This window comes from Vanessa cardui, chromosome 5 (genome assembly GCF_905220365.1).
Source record: "Vanessa cardui chromosome 5, ilVanCard2.1, whole genome shotgun sequence".
Lineage (NCBI taxonomy): Eukaryota > Metazoa > Arthropoda > Insecta > Lepidoptera > Nymphalidae > Vanessa > Vanessa cardui.
Window position 1 is genome coordinate 13,400,770 of NC_061127.1, and position 18,325 is coordinate 13,419,094.

Here is an 18,325-nt window from a genome sequence, read left to right on the forward strand (position 1 = left end):
TCATGAAGTCAATATCTGTACGAAGCAAGGAAAATATGTTTAATACATTAAATCGCTTCAGCTCATAAACAAATCGCACTCGTTAAGCAAATGCCTACTCTCAGAAAACAGTGATTGATCGAACGGACACGCCCGCGCAAAGTGCGTGTCAACGCAAATTAACCGCTACTTAGGAACCATTCCGGACAACCTGCTTCTAGACACATGTATGTACGTTCAGTTGAAGGAGGTGAAATATGTAATTGTCGTGATATATTTAAATGTATCTCGCATATATTTAATTTTATTAGTACGCCTTATTACCTTTTAATAACCGTTTGCTATATTACATTTATTATATTTTATAGCGATGCTTCCGTGGTTTCTGGTGCATGTAAAAGTGTCAGAAGGCCTTCGTGCAGGTTACACATTGGATGTATTTAAATAGATGTATTCCGGTTTGTAGGCTGAGTGAGCTAGTGTAATTACAGACAAATTTGACGTAACATCTTGTTTTTCCGGAAACGCTTATTCATTACCCGCCGTAACGTAACTACTGAAATAATATAATTTTGACCAACGGCTTCCGTATAAAATACACTCTTTTAATATTCCATAACATGGTTATCATTTCAACTGGTAAGAATAAAAGTAATGAATTATTTAATCGTAATATTTGTATCTTATTCTAAATTATACCTTTGTCTCTCTTACGTTTAAAAATATGCAATGAGCGGGCTTCGTGAAGAAGCCCGCTCATTGTCTTCACTGACGATACAAGTGCTACAATTTGGACCCAGATAATTTAAATTGCCACTCAACGGTCAAATGCTAGGTTAAAAATCTTGCCGACACTCGATGCGATTATATATATATATATATATATATATATATATATATATATATATATATATATATATATATATATATATATATATATATATATATATATATATATACATATATATATATATATATAACAATTATAATAATATATGTATATAATTGATACAAATGTAGTTATCATTTTGAAATATTCTTACTCATTCAAGTCCACGACGTAAATAATTCATATGTTAACAAATGTATTACATACTTTAAATGTTTTATCTTTTAGTATTTGTGGTTCAATTAACGGTATCTTTAATCTCACCATTTAATTAATACCTGTCGTCCTAATTGCAACTACATAATTATGATGCCTTCTAAAACCAAAATTAATGTGTAAAGATCTAAAAACTTTTACAAGCATTTGTGCGTGTTTTATGTCGTGTCTAATTTTCAACAAAATAGATGTAAGTTCTATTTCCACACAGGCACACGAATCCATCTTACATTTGAAACCGACAGACGAGGCATCAATCCAATTTCGGTCTTCTAACAATCCTCTTTTAGCTTATTTTTCCAGATCCTAACAACTTTTCTAGTAAGGGGAGCAGTTTACTCCTGCCCACACAATAAAATGTGATAATCTATATTAACAATTTCGTGCACGTCTACGATGGGCCAGATCGAAACCTATCCAAAGTTATAGACCAATAAAAAATATTATTTTATATTCAACAACATGTCTACCAAATTGGTACAATCGAGATATTTCCATATTAAATTCATGAAATTCAAAGACATTAATTTCAACGGGCTGCCATTGACGCTTATGGGTGCGTTCAGAGAGTTTGTTCAAAATAATTGTTTGTACGGTAGACTCGATGTAAAATTTATATAGTAGGTATAATAAATTAAAGATCGTTAAAAATAATGAATCAGTACCATAAATCCGCTAAGTGTCACCTGCCATCCATGAGGTACACATTTATTGTCTACGAGCGACCCGTCCCGGCTTCGTATGGGTGCAATGAATTTGACATCACAGTAGAAACTTCTAAATTTATCAGATTTTCTTTACTAAACTGACCATGTTATATCTAAAAAAACTTCTTCTCGGATTACTCTATCTACTAAAAACCGCATCAAAATCCGTTGCGTGGGTTTAAAGATTTAAGCAATAGTTTTATACTATATAGTGACTCTATATTAGTACTAGTCTATCTTAGTACTAAGTGTGAAAATTGAAAATGCGCAACTACTGTAAAATAAGCGTTGGAAATTCGAAACATTAATACCATGAGATTATTGTTGGAACTTAAATGAAAAATGAATATGTTAAAAATTATATGTTTTTACTATATTTGTTTATTTGTATTTATTTTACCTGAGCGAAGTCGAGTTTTCATTTAGTATATTTAAACGTCAGTACAGAAATCGCTCTACCCTTATTTATATTAATATAAATCAATACGATTTATATTGTACGAGTATAACAGAGCGAGAAGTGTTCAACTTATCGCTATCAATTAACCGAATAAAATGTAATACATTGAAAAAGGCACTAAATTACACAACCATCAACTGTCGCTTAAAGTGCCCCCTTTTTTCCTGACTTATATCCTAAGAAAGTTCTTTATTGAATGTCAGTATTTGGTTAACAAAAGCGGTATTCGATAATGAAGCCGCTTCATAATTGGTTGAAGAAATATGCGTCGTATGTCCTTATTCAGTTACATATTTTACAACGATTTAAAACTCGTTTGTTTTTATTACAACAATGAAGAGTAAAGAATCGGGCGACCGTAACAAGAGTTATGGGTACGTAAGACAAGGGGTTCTCGAGCTGGGAACAAATTATTGTGTGACGCCAATTATTTACTAGCAAGCTGTAACTGCCATAGCCATTGCCGGCAAAGAATTTTTTTAGATACTTTAATAGAAAGGAAGGTAACAATCTGTAAATATGTCACTGCTGAGCTTTCCTCTCTTAAGAAAACTATTTAATATTTGTAGCGTGGTGGAAAATTAAATTAAATTTAATGTCATATGTCATTGAGTCGAGATGGCCTAGTGGTTAGAACGCGTGCATCTTAACCGATGATTGCGAGTTCAAACCCAGGCAAGCACCGCTGATTCATGTGCTTAATTTGTCTTTATAATTCATCTCGTGCTCAGCGGTGAAGGAAAACATCGTGAGGAACCCTGCATGTGACAAATTTTATAGAAATTCTGCCACATGTGTATTCCACCAACCCGCATTGGAACAGCGTGGTGGAATATGTTCCAAACCTTCACCTCAAAGGGAGAGGAGGCCTTTAGCCCAGCAGTGGGAATTTACAGGCTGTTGTTGTTGTTTTAATGTCTTAACTTAAAGACAATAACTGAATACATGATAATTCGGAAGAGCTAGACCGATTTTGCACTCACAATCATCAATTAAGATTCTAGCCCTTCAACTATCTCGTATCACCTTCAAAATTTGTTAATAGTTTAAAAAATATCTCAAGATCGTTGTGAAAAAAGGATATAATTAATGTCAATAAATATCTTTCTACACTAAAAAAACATTATACTATGCAAAGGTGATATTCGTAGATAAGAACCAGTTGACCTTCGTCCGCCTGTTAGCTAAATTATAGGCCTGCTAAGCCCGGGACTAAATAAATACTATTTTTTTATCAAGAGTAAATACAAAATACGTCGATGGTCGTCGATCATGCTATCGAATTATGAAAGCGAATGAAATAATGGAATCTATCTAATCTATGGAAGTCGGCCGTAGACAAAATATCGTACTGCACATTGCACGATAAAGAAATATATTCATAAAAAGTTACAGACGAGTAACATACACTGAAATGTATATATAATTATGTTTGTATTTTACGGAAAAGATTAATGATGATACCTAATTGCATAGTGATTGTTGTATTATATTTCAAAACATTGTTGTTAAAAATGAGTACAAACTCAAGTTTCGGTAACTTATTATAAATTTAAAGTGAATATAACAAGCAGCATATTTGTAGTGTTTTAGTTTTCTCCTTAAAAGCAATATCAAAGAGCAAACATACAGATACTTACCAACATATCGATATGAGATGATTTAAAGATATTAGATAAGTTCTGTTTACAACCCAAGAAATACAATTAGACAATATCGTGGCTCAAAGCGCTCGCCGCCCATAACTGCCTAATACGGTATACCTTAACAGTGCGCGCAATGCCTATCGTTTAGATTTCAATAAACGTGGAAGAGAAACAATATTAATATTATTATCTGCATTAGATCACGAAGGTCTGGAAACTAGGTGCTTCTTTGTTACGATTATTGTAATTATTGTCAAGATAAACATTCCGCTCGAGACTTCGATTCGTCAATTCATGTATTTTTAAATTTAAAATTTTTATCATTCATCAATCATCTTATACCAGTGTATTATATATATATATTAATTTTTAAATGTGTAATATATGTAATGTTCAATATGTATATATAATAATATATAATAATTGGTTTAAATGTTTTTGTTATTTGTTCAAAAAAATAAGTCTTAAATTATTAAAAGCATTTTAATGATCAAGGGGTAAAACTAAAAAATGACAAAAGTTCGAAAATTCTAGACCTAATTTAGATTTGAATGAACATGGATCATATCACCTAAACTGAACGACGAGGATGTCGCTTTCTCTTTTTATATATTTCCTTCCTCACTTTTTAAAATAGTTTTCTTTTAAATAAACTTATTTTTATGGCACGACAATGTCGATATCTCATGTTTTCATAATAAATACTTTAATAATATTTTTTAGCATTACTAATTGCAAAAGAAATGATTTACAAAAAAATTAAGAGAATACTTTGCCATATAAATAAAACATACGAAAGAAAAAAATATATAACTAGTTATAATTAAGCATTAATTAAATTACCAAAATTATATTTACTCGAATGTATTTAAAAAGTTATATAATAATTGTAATTGAAAACGTATTTCATGGTTTCGTGGAGGTTTTGATGAAAAAGTATTAATTAAAATTTTAAATACATTTATTTTATAATAGAATTAAACCAGCCTTAAGTAAATGACTCTTAAACTATTCGAAATATAAAGTACAAAAGCAGCCTTAGCTTTAGCCTTTCAAAACATTGACGGTTAATGTTAATGGCAATGATGAAAGTGTACAAAGAAAATAACAGTATATAATATAATCCGTCTCATATTTCAATGTTATATTCCTCTCACTAACGATTTTATATTATCACTTATATTGTTCCGAGCATCGCCCGGAGCGAGGCGAGAGTTACTACCGAAGAAATGAGTTATAGGAACAGAGATACAGCGCATAGCATCACTTGATTCTAATTCATGGCCGGTTTGATTAACCGACAACACATAAACAGTGGTGTAGCTCATAAATTCCCTGTATCGAGTAAACTAAGCTCGGATAGAACAGTATTAGAGCTTTGATATGCCATTTATGCTGAAGAATGGTTCTTATTTATTATAATTCTCAAAATATTCTTTAGTTTTTCAGGCGGATCAGTCACATTTTGAAAAGTCACTGACTGGCTATTTTTAAAATATTTTACGTTTTAAACATTTGGTTTTAATTATGACAAACAAAAATACTAATCAATAAACTTACTACGTTACACTTAATGAGGCAAAAGATAACGTAAATATAGATAATAAAATACGCATTTTAGGTACACGGATCTATCTCTTTATGATATTGTTAGCTGGACGTGCAAATATGTAGACCAATAGATGAAAAGTGGTCACTATCACTAACGTTAATGGCACCACCAACCTTAGAAACTAAGATATGAAGTCCAACACGCGTGTAAATAGCTAAACACTTCACTAAGTTTTACTGTTTGCGGTAGATTATGGGATCCTATGGTCCCTAGACGATCTAGTACATCTTACCAAAGTGACAGATAAGTGACATTGTCAGAGGCATAAACGTTAAATACTTCTTAAGTTGTACACAACCAACAACTGGGTGGTAAGACTTAAAAGTCCTCCCACAAGGGTCTTCTTCATCATACGATGATATGAGTTCCAGTTTGAAGGATAAATAAGCCACTGTATCTACTCATACCAGGGAACATAACATCTCCGTTCCCAAGGATGGTGGCGCATTTGATTGATAACAACTTGCAACCAAATGGTGATCACTTAATTTCTGCCAGGCCACTTACTGTTACCAAATAGAAAATTAAATTCAGTCCCTTGGTAATGATTACACTGACTTATAAAAATTAAATTGAAAAGTATTATAATACAATTTATTATAAATATTTGCGGCTATATGAACAGATCACTGAGGACAACAAAACAAACCGCTGAGTTTGTCGTTCATTATAATCAGTTCTGGGTAGTTTGATTTCCTAACCAGTAGAAATTATTTGCTTTAACAGTCAATAATTAAGAATATCTGTTACGCATAAAAATTTCAAACCTACCCAGATAAGCTCGCACAAATATAGTAGTACCACATCCTTGTTGTGAGTAGCGAGGCATTTACACGCTACCATTTCCCTTAACCTATTTCTCCAATAACAATATACCACTCTTGCTAATTACAAAAAGATCTTTGTACTTTAAGCAATTAAACCTTATTATAATTACACTAATAGTTTCATTGGGTACTTTTAACATGGAAATTTCATTAGTCGTATTTAAACTGGAATGAACATTTTAAATAGCAAGTCTTATTGCATTCCTAGAATTCCTCAAAACTTTTATATAAGAAAATAAACTTTTATCGATAAAATATCTTATATTATCGAGCACTGATATTAAGGATCTTATTACTTGACAATTTTAAACTGGTATCAAGTAATGTTACGATTTTATAGTTCGAAGTTTTTAATAAGTGCAAAATAGATGGCCATTATAATTGTTATTTTAAAATAAAATGCATTGATACTGCCGTTAAATAAGCAATTATAATTGATTGCCTATAGAATCCGAAAAAAAACAAATATTTGCGTAACATTTTGTATATGAATGAAACCATCGCAACAAAAGTTTTCAAAAAATATATGGCGCTTATTATTGATTCGTAAAAATTGGTTCGGTTCAAATTTCGGCGAAATTGTTGCCTCCGCTGGTGACTGGTAGAATTCTACTGCCCAAACACCACGCTACAAATGATTTTTATGTGAGTAAAAAAAACTTATTCTTGATTAATATATATTATTATTCATAATACAACGCTATTCCATACGTCTTTCACTTACAAACGTAATTAAATAATATTAATTTGAATGAACTTCTTCTCAAAACGGAGTGGTTCAGACGCTTTTGTTGTCAGCAGTAAATAAAAACAATGGTCAAGGTTTTCATATGTAAATGCAGTTCACCTCGTGGTCCCGTCTAACCCGAGCTGGTCATTTGACAGATGAGTCGATAGCAGCTAAGTTGCAATTTGTATGCGGCACATAATGAACGCGCGAACAATGTCCTGCGCATCGCTACCGATTTTGAGGATTAAATGTGTGGAGTAGTTTCTGTACATTTTTATACAGTATTTTCTTAAGAGCATGGCTATTTTCAAGGTGAATTGACTATTAGATTTATTGACTAATAATGATTCAAACCTTAGTATGAGTAATGGAAATTGTAGCGATGACAATAACCATATATATTATACCGTATACTACCCAGACGATTTTGTGCAAGGCCATCTGGTGAGGAACACCCACTCATCATATATTTGACCGCCAAACAACAAAACTTTATATTGTTGTCTTTCGTTCTGATTGGCATTTCGGTCTGATTGGGATAAAATGTTAGTTGCCAAGGTTGTTGCCACATTGGTGATCTAAGGAATGGTTAATATTTCTTACAGCGCCAAAGTCTATGGGCGGAGGTAACCTACCATCAGATGGCTCGGTAGCCTATCCGCTTCCCTTTTTAAAAAAACTGAGCATACCATATAATTTCGATAAAGCTGCTTATTTTATGCATATATATTTAATTTAACTATTAAACAAAAAGTACCCGGTGCATCTACATTAAAATTAAGAGGCTGAACTATCATAAAATTATCTGCGGGTGGGTACACTCCCTTACTCGTAAATCCTCTCTGCTCTAAGTAGTTTCTCCCTGCTCCCTTTATTGGCACGTGGAAAATTTCATTGGTACAACTTTGGTTCCATTCGCGCATTCGTATATTGGATTCGAACTCGTGACTATTAGTAAAGATCTTGCGTTCTTATCCACAATAAAGACGATCTCGTTTAGAATAATGGTGCAATCGTGTTCCTTTTGGTTTTTCTCTAGTCTGTATTTCTTTTTTCAACCGATGGTATTTTCTTTACAATAATTAAGGGAATCACGTATTAATTTTAAACACGATGTTTCATTTAAAATTAATATGATAAATAAACAAATTTATGGTTTAATAATGTAGACATGCTTGAAATTAAACTAAATGCAAGGTAAATAATATTTTTAACTGAACTTAATGTATGAAGGAATGTCCACTCCACGTCGTTTCGTTCGGTGATGACATCTGCGGCGTGAAGTCCGTCCATTACCAACTATCGCACTTCGTTAGCCCAACACATTCTATCTCCTCGTTACACTAAAGACTATTATCCCTTAAACCGCATTCGATTCCAATACTGCGTTCGTGGTAATGATGCTAAATGCTATCGAACAATTTTAACCTTTGCCGAAGAAAGGTTCGTTTCAATTGGCTGATTTTGTAAAATTGTATCATTGTACCCTATTAAAATAATGCATAAGCTGTTTATTACTTTATATATAACATACGTTTAAAGGCAAATATAACAAGACGTATCTTAACCTACAATTATTATTATTGAAATATTATGTGTATCGAGTTTACTTATGTGACCTTTCATGCGTTTAGAAATCGAAATAATTACTATTTACTACACTTTAGAGAAACTTATTTTTGCATTACATTTACTGGTTTGTGACTACTCTTCCGATTGTTCGTTAACCCACACTTTGGACTAAATAAAAACGCAGAAAAGTTTTTATGTAACAGCCCACATAAAAGGTAGAGTAGTTATTTTTAGCAATGAACAACAATAAAAATATATAAATAAAATGCAACATACAAATAAAAAATTAAAAAAGGAATTGATACATCAATTTATTTAATATTAAAATCCAGTTCTTAAAACAAAGTTTTATAGTATTCATTAGTCGAATCAAGTCAGATAAATATGCATTGTCATCGCAACCTACGTTAAATTTCAACTCCTATGGCTAAAATAAAGTGATTCTAAATTAAGATTTAACCTAAACAAACAAAGGTTGCAAGTTACAATACATATACGTATATATATAACCTTGTAATAATAACAAATAAATAACTTAAAATTGTGTTGTGTTGTTAATTGAAGAGCAAGTGAGTCAGTATAATTACAGGCACAAGGATTATAACATCTTGATCCAAGAGCGGTGCATTGAGAGTGTGAGAAATGGTTTATATTTCTTACAGTCGCAATGTGAATGGGCGGTGGTGACCACTTACCATACATTTGCATTTAACCATTTATCATTATACAATTATATCACTATGTTGAGGTTTACTGCATTAAATACATTCATTTTCACTGACCACCGATTATTTAGCATGTTAAATACTTATATATATTTTTACATTCTGTAACAGTTTCATACAAATGTATAGTAATTTTTCAAAAGGCTAACTAATAGAGTGTTGAGTGTAATAACTGTTTATTGTGAGATTTAACTCGTGGTATATATTTTTTTTAATTTCACCTGTACCGTTACTTTTAACAACATAAATTAAACATCGTATGTTTTTGTAAATGTCAGATAATGTAGCGTTTAAAGATTAGTTCCACACCCATTGCGAGTTGTTTCCGATCAGGTTGATAAAGTCATAAATGTAGGCGGCGCGCCTGATTTCATTACTCTTGTTGCTCCACATAGCTCAGTTATATACGTATGTTTTTAATTCTAACGAGTTTGAATAATAAAACAATTTACTTTACATTAGTACTTCCTCGGAGAGAGGAAATACAAATTGCTGAGAACATCGAGATAATCCGATGCCTTTTTTATGCATACACAGATTTTATATAAGCACTTTATTCGGTAGATGGAGATCAAATTATTTATAGAGAAGTGTGAGTATTATTGTCGTTTGTCGTGTATCACTGTAGCTTGTTTTAATGTACCAGGGGTGTTATAAATAATGGGAAACAAAATATAAATTGAAAATATATATAATATTAATTAAAAAAAAATAATAAGTTATAGTTGGAATAACAGGTGAAACCAATAATATACCTATGGACTCGTATAATGTGTCTTTCAACGACTATGTTTAAACAATGATCCTAGTTTAAGAGAATTTCGTGACATTACAGTTATTTTTTTTTTTTTGAGTATAAATAGTCAAATAAACCACGTAATGTAAGTGGTCGCCACCACCCATAGACCGATGTCTATGGGTGGTGGCGAACACTTACATTGGTTACCACATTTACCAACATTGGTTTCTGTAGTCACAACCTAGTCAAGTAAGTTTGCACAGAGCCCTTCTACCGAATGACGTTATACAAAATATTAAAATATAATTAAAAATAATATTTATGTGGTTCACATCCTGTTTCATTAATGTGTCATGTAATTAGTTTAAACAAAATGTAGTAATTATAATAATACCGTATATTTCTAACTGAATGTTATATTGAGGTATGTTTATAGATTAGTTCCACGCCTAATCTCAATGGTAGCTGATCGGCAGATAAAGATATGAGATGTAGGCGGTTCAACTGAATTCTTCGAGTTGCTTTATTACGTACCAATGAAATTATAAATCAATATACGAATAGTTTTAAAATAATTAATGTAAAATAATAGTTGTAGTCGCAAATATTTGAAAGTGTGTTAAATATTAACTTAAAATTTTTGTCGATTTTATATTTTTCTAATTTAGGAAATAAGTTAAATAACACATATCAGTATAAGGCGTTTACTGATGCCTCTCATATCCTGCAACGCATATAATTTTCCATCCCTCGTTCAAACAGTCGCCCGTTTAAGTGTAAAACCTTTTGTCAATCTACCTCTAGAACGAATGTTCTAAGCCACTCGCCTCTATACCGTATGTGTTCAACTTACAACAGTATTCGATCTAATTACGATATTTTTACCGACCGTTTTAAAGCCCTTTAAAAACTGTTTAAAAAATAATGTTTCCATAGATTAAATAACTAAACTAAAAACAATAAATAAATAATTTGTATGCTGCTGTGATGAATTAGAAGCAAATTGTTACTACACTTAAATCATGTGTCCACGTAACCAAAAATATAATCATATTTTTTTGATTGTCATTTTATTTTTGTAGATATTTGAGCATAAAATAAAATAAAAAAAATAACTAACGTACGTATGTATGTGTGCTTTAAAGCTTTTAATAGGTTTAAATATTGACTACAATATAACTTTCGATGAATTAATTTCAAGAACATTCTTATTTATTGTTTAAGCGGTCTGAAATAAAATATTCTGCATAATCATTAATATAACTAACAATTAAAATATTACCTTTAGAGAACATACTATTAAAAAAAAAAATCATAAGTTTTATTAAATTTTACCGTCTGTTAGTGTCTATGTTTATGTTATTATAAGTAATTTATTTGTAGCCGCTAAAATTAAATGTAGAAGTTGTAATAGTAAATACGTGGTTTTAATATATAAATATATACCAAATAAATATACCATGCTGACCAATTTCGACCGTGACAGCAAACCTCAGGGAAGACTAATCTTTTCACAGGACACATTATAGTCTACAAGCGTGCGCGCAAACACAGGTTAACTCTCTATTGCCTGAATCATAATCAAGTGAAGTCAGGTTAATGAACACACTCCTTCATTTCAGTTTCCGCCCTGTTACTTAGAATTTAACGACAGGACAACCCAATAACAATTTATCGACTCAATCTGGGATTTGAACACAGGACCTCGGAATTTGGGGTCTAATATTTAGTCTCCAGATCAACAAGGCAAGTATGTGTAAATACAGGCATATTATTTAGAAATGCTTGATTCATTTTTATCCTGAATGCGCTCTACTATTACCTGAATGACTTAGCTCCTAATATTTTTTTATTGTTGACTCTTGGTTTGAAGTTACTGGTATAATATCATAAGTATGCAATACGCAACGCGCAAATCGTGATTGATCACAATAACACCTTAAGAGTCATTGCAGAGCATGCCAATCTTAAATTACTAAGCAATTGGTTCTGACCTCGCTTCCCGTCGCTATTAATGCAAAATTGGTAAATTCTACACCAACAATATAAATGAGCTTCTCATAAATGCATACAAATGGGAATATAGGTAATTACAATTTTGCAAAATGGTTACATGTTTAAACCAAACAAACTTTCCTTACAATATATCACCTTAAAACCTCCTTTCTTTATAGGGCTTTCTATTGTGTTGTAAAAAATAAACTAGGAACTGCTATGTTTATGCAAATAAGCAGACATTTCAAATCTTGTTAGTGTGGGATTCTGGAATCCTGATCCGAGAGACCTTTGTACACTAAGAGACGCGATTGAGACTCAATTTTAAATCTTTTACAAAAAAATACGTCTAACAAAAGTAAATTATATTAAATAAGTGTTTCATAATATTCTACAAATAAATCGTCTAAAATAAATTGTAACGAAATTAAAAGATAACTATATCGAGCTTATTATATGAGTAGATAGTTATAAAACCTGTTAATAGAAAATTTAGAGTTACTACGACCCTTCCGTCGTCGACGACGTCTAAAGCCGAAGATCGACCTCACTGTAGACTTTTATATCGCTTTCTCACATAGTGACACTGTAGAGGCCTATATTCTCAAAAAAATTAAAAAAGATAACGTAATGTTTATAATATGACAAATATGTCAGTTATAGCCGCATTGAGGAAAGCTGAGTATCGTGCATCGTGACAATATATTATTTTCAATTATGAAGACCACACGCAAAAAATAATTTATCATAATAAATAAAAATTGAAATTACGAAATGATAACTAACTCTCTGACTACAAGGATACGATCTACACACGCAGCATAGATTGCGCGAATACTCCCAGATATCTCTATCAGATAGATATTGTTCTACATTATTATTATTGCTGTAACACCGTACTTTAAACATTCATTTTTGTTTTTACTTTTAGTCGATTTACTTCTTTTAAGATAAAAGAGAAAGTAGGTGTTATGTTTATTTTATTATATTTTATTTAAAAACATGAAAATATGTACCTACTTACTTAAAAATGACGGTAAATTTCTATTAATTTTGAAATAAGAATACTTAAAAATTACCATTCACAAGGTTGTATACATAATTTCAATTAATTGGAATTATAATAACAATGCATATTTAAATAAAATAATATTTCGATCGTATTATTATGAATTCTTCATTGACTTAGAACTGGCCAGCTGTGATAGATAGAAATACCTTATAAATAATGAATATTACAGAATAATACAGTTGAATAAACAAATGCGGCTCGCCACGGGCAGATGAGATAGCGTACGCTCCTACAGCCGCCGCTACTACGAGTCCTTACTTTAAATGAAATGTTCGAACAGTAATAAAAATTAATAATCTCAAAGTGTGTACTTTAAGAAAAAGTATTTCTATAATACAAAGACGATGTGACATGTGTAACAGTTATTTAAAAAAAAAAAATTTCATCAAAGATCAAACGATTGATCTTTGGTTGGATATTTGATCATGTTGATTTTCTTATTGGCAATCATATCGCTGGAAATTATAATTACTTTTATTCAAAACAAAAATAAATAAAAACATAAGGAAGTTTTTTGGATAAAATCTTAAGGTTGACTTATAGTATAAAAGTTCGCTTATGCATTAAGCTGATTTCACCTCCTTTTAATTTCTTAATGTTCATTCATGTAAATCATCCCCCAACTATTATATATTGATGGCCCTATACCAAAGCCTTCGTACAACTACCAACACACAAAAAACGAACATAAAAAGACATTTGTTTCAATAAATATATAAATTGAATGTTACAAAAATCAAAAGTGAAAAATTGCAATCGAGAACCGATCGTATAATCGAGTTTCTGATATCAACGTCCATAATCAGATATCAGCTGTTTACATCCAGCCTCTGGGGAATTTAAATGTAGCGATGTTGTCTCTTGAACCTGCGGGTTAAGCGATGCAGCATGAGACGTACCGATATGAGAAGAGATTGAAATATAACACCGGAAGACCATCGTTCTGAGGCCTTTTATTTGATCTTAATAATCATTTGTTTATAGTATAAAGAAAATATAATTTCAGGACTTCCTACTTGAAGAGTCTACCTCCTCCTTCAGAATTCTTAGCTTAGGAAGTATCAAACTTATATTGCATAAGGAAATACTAACCAGTAATAAAGTAAAGGGTTTTTTAGGAATGCTAAGTTTGAAAATTTAGATACCATTGGTAAATAAGAATAAATGATTTTAACCAGCTATACTCAGCGGAGACCAACTGCGCAGGTAACATTATAATGAACGCTACTTCTTCAAACTCATGAGTCAATCGGACGGCAACCCGACACCAACGGCGATAGATCAGGCACAAGATCGATGACGATCAAATCCAATAACTAACCTTATCTTGGCAGTCAAAATCAACAACTTCCAAAGAGGCGATTCCCTTATTATCTAATAATAACGAAATGAGAAAAGTCTGAGATCTCATTACGATAACTACCTCATCTAATAAACAGTTTAAATTATTTCTTCATAATTGGAGTGCACAATTCCATGTGTTTATGATTGTAAAACGTGATTTTCCAATTAGTTTCCAATTCCCCTAACAGCTTTTGATTCGAGTCAAATTAGATCAACCATAAATACCAGCAATTTGAACAAACGATTCTCTTGTTTTTACAAAACTTTATCCTGTTTCTTTTATCTTTAATTTACTTGACTTAACGCTGAATTATTACTCTATAATTTAATTAGTCAAGTTTTTAAGATGTTTGTATCGACGTTACTTTACTTATATTTATCATACGGGTATCACGTTAATTTGAACTACTACCACAATCATTAATTAATCCTTGCATATCTACCAAATACAAATTAATGAAAATATACCAAGTGAAAATCAAAAGGTTAATAAGGCAAGAATTCTGTGCGTTTTTATCACCTAAATAATCTATATAGATTATCGATTCAGCGGTTTGTACAAATATGAATAGTCGTGAACTTTCCAAGCTATCCAATAAATCGTGCTCCGTACGGTTTATGATATCTAACACAATTACGTTGACATGGAGAACACGATAATACTAATTAATATCGTTCTGCCAGTTCAACTGTAAATGTTTATTAACCATAAATGCAGCACAAAGCCTGCGCCAAGTAAACAATGGTTTTGCCAGCCACGAACCGCTTTTAACAGATATGGTTGAGGAAGTACGAATAGAGTTTAACAATCGTTAGGATTACTATTATAATCTCTTGAACTTAATGGTGAGGATATTAGGAAATACTTGAAGAATTATTTATAATTTAAGGAGTGATAGCGAACTGGGAAATGCTATCTCACTCTCCACACAGAGTAAAATCATCTGCTTTTAACTAAGTTGGTTCGGAAAAATCTTTTTCGAAACTGTGTTAATTTTTGAATATCCCTAAATTACGTTACAAATCGTGCCGAACCTTTCGAATAACAAGCATGCTTAATAGAATTAAGTACTTATTTTAACGACGATTTTGTAGCCAGCCTATCCAATGCTGATTTGTTTAAGAAATCCATCCAATAATTTGACTTGCAAAAGATTTTTTTTTAATTAGTACCATAACATATTTTCTGATAAAATTAAATCATTCAAATATTTTTTATAAATAGTAAATTCTACTAATACTAGTACTTTTAAAGTAACTTGCTATTTATACCATATTTAAATCATTTGTATTTATTTGTATTGATTAAAGTAATAATAGACATGTAAATAGTTAAGGCTATTATTTTTTTAAATGGACGATTTATCAATTTTATATTATGTAATTTCTGATGTGAAATATATAATATAAATAAACGTACCATATCAAAAGCATTAAAGTAATATCTAGAGCCTGTAAATTTCCCACTGCTGGGCTAAGGCCTCCTCTACCATTAGGAGAGGATTTAGAACATATTCAACCACCCTGTTCCAATGCGGGTAGGTGGAACGCACGTGTGGCAGAATTTCGATGAAATTAGACACATGCAGGTTATCTGACGATGCTTTTCTTCACCTCCGAGCACGAGGTGAATTATAAACACTAATTTAGCACTTGGATATTCAATGGTGCTTGCCTGGATTTGAACTCGCAATCATTGGTTAAAATGCACGCGTTCTAACCACAGGGCCGGCTTTTTATCAAAAGCATTAATAGTACTAATTGAGCTATTGCTAAGAAACTTGCGTATAAAACTTTATAGTAACTTATAAGTAACTGTCCCTTCCGTAAGTATTAACCTTAATCCAACGGAATCGATCGCTATTGTTCTATAATGATTATATTCCATTTTTTTATAAGAGATCTGTCTAATATAAGCTTCATGTAAATATATTACTTGGACACGTGTAATTATGACCAATATAATATTAAATATTTAGAGAATATATAATAATTAAAATTTATATTAAAATAAGTGTGGGTCGAAATAGAACAATTTATATGTCGGCGCGAAACCACGAATTTAAGAAAAACTCCGACGAGCTTGCTCCGTTATATATATATTAACGAACATTAAACTATATCATTCTTAAATTTGATAATATGCCTCATACAGTTCAAACAATACTTGTAACTATTATTGGTACCTTATTTATCTTTCAGTTAACCATACCAAGGTGACGAAATAATAAAAATTAAACATAAATATCTATAAGTATAAATTTACAGCGATCTTTTATATGTACCAATAGATAAATCAATAGTTTATCTACTTTTCACACTGTTATAAAAATACCTTAAAATTGTTAAGATTATAAGAGGGATCTGGGCCCGCGATTTCTCTCCTTCCAGGAAATATTGGAGAGCTTATTAATGTATCATATGGTGAGTACTGCATAGTACATCGAAAGTTCGTACATACTTCTAAATGTGATCATATTACGTTAACTAGACAAAAAATAACCAAGATACTGAGATTTAAAATGATACCACGAATCTTAATTAAATATTCCTTAAGGTAACACAGCGAGTGTTTTGACTTATAAATGGTTTTGAAAGAAATTTAAAAAAAAAGGATAGTGGCTCACACAAAAGCAGGTCTTTTAAATTCCCACAAAATTATATGACAGCAAAGTCCAATGTAAATAAAACTAAGATATAAATTTAAAATAAAATTTAGAAGCAGAATCATTCAATAGCTCAGTACAATTAAAACATTTTATAATTTAGCCTAATTTAAGTTCTGGCTTGAAGTGATTTCAAGTCTCATTTTAATTTTCCTAAGTTAACTTAACTCTCGAACTAGTAAAATTATTCCGCGTCATATTTGATCAATTTGAATAATTCTTATTTAGCTGTAATCCAAACAGTCACTCTACACTGTTATGAGATAAATCGAAAAATAGCCCACGAATTAGGACGAAGCGGGTGCAGCCGCCGACGACAATTAATAGTCAATAAATTCTCCAGACTCTACAATATAATAATATAAACGTTGCAGCTTTGATTGCAATCGGCTATAATCCATTCAAAGGACGCTGGTATCGCTCGATAGGTCTCCGGAAAGCTTGAAAAGTCTACGGTCCGGATTAGTGTTCACTAAATGTCAACAGCTATTTGTAATATCCATTAAATAAGGTAATGTAGAAAACGCTTTAAATATGTACAATGTGTGCTCTGCTTAATGCATAAGCAATTGCTTAATTACAGGCACGTTAATGTTCAATACAAAATTCTTCATTCATAATAAAATATTATAATATCTTAATAATTTCTCATTAAAAATGTTGGTATTTTGCAGTAGACGTAAAAGCAAATTCTAAATTTATACAGATATATTCATATATAAAATTTTATGCTTAATCGGCAGACATGATGGAATAGCAGCTCGTTGAAGCAAATAATTAAGCGATTGCAATCCGAATAAATCATTAATTATTTATATGGAATGAATAACAATCGTTCGTGCTTCGATTACTATTTCCTGCAATGATGTCTCAAACCGCCGCCACCTACAGATACACTTACAAATTATGATCTTTTAAAATTCTTATATTTTATCGACAGAAAATACTCTTCACGGAAATATATTGAGATAAACTCCTACGTCATTAATTAATTATTTATATTTTGCCGCTGTATCGCGCGTGCCTTGTGTTTCCAGCAATGCTCGCATCCTATCTCGAATGCGATTGGCTAAAACAATACGGTTATAAGATGCCCCCTATCGTCTAATAGCGGTAACAATGGTGCCGATAACCGTCTCACCCCAT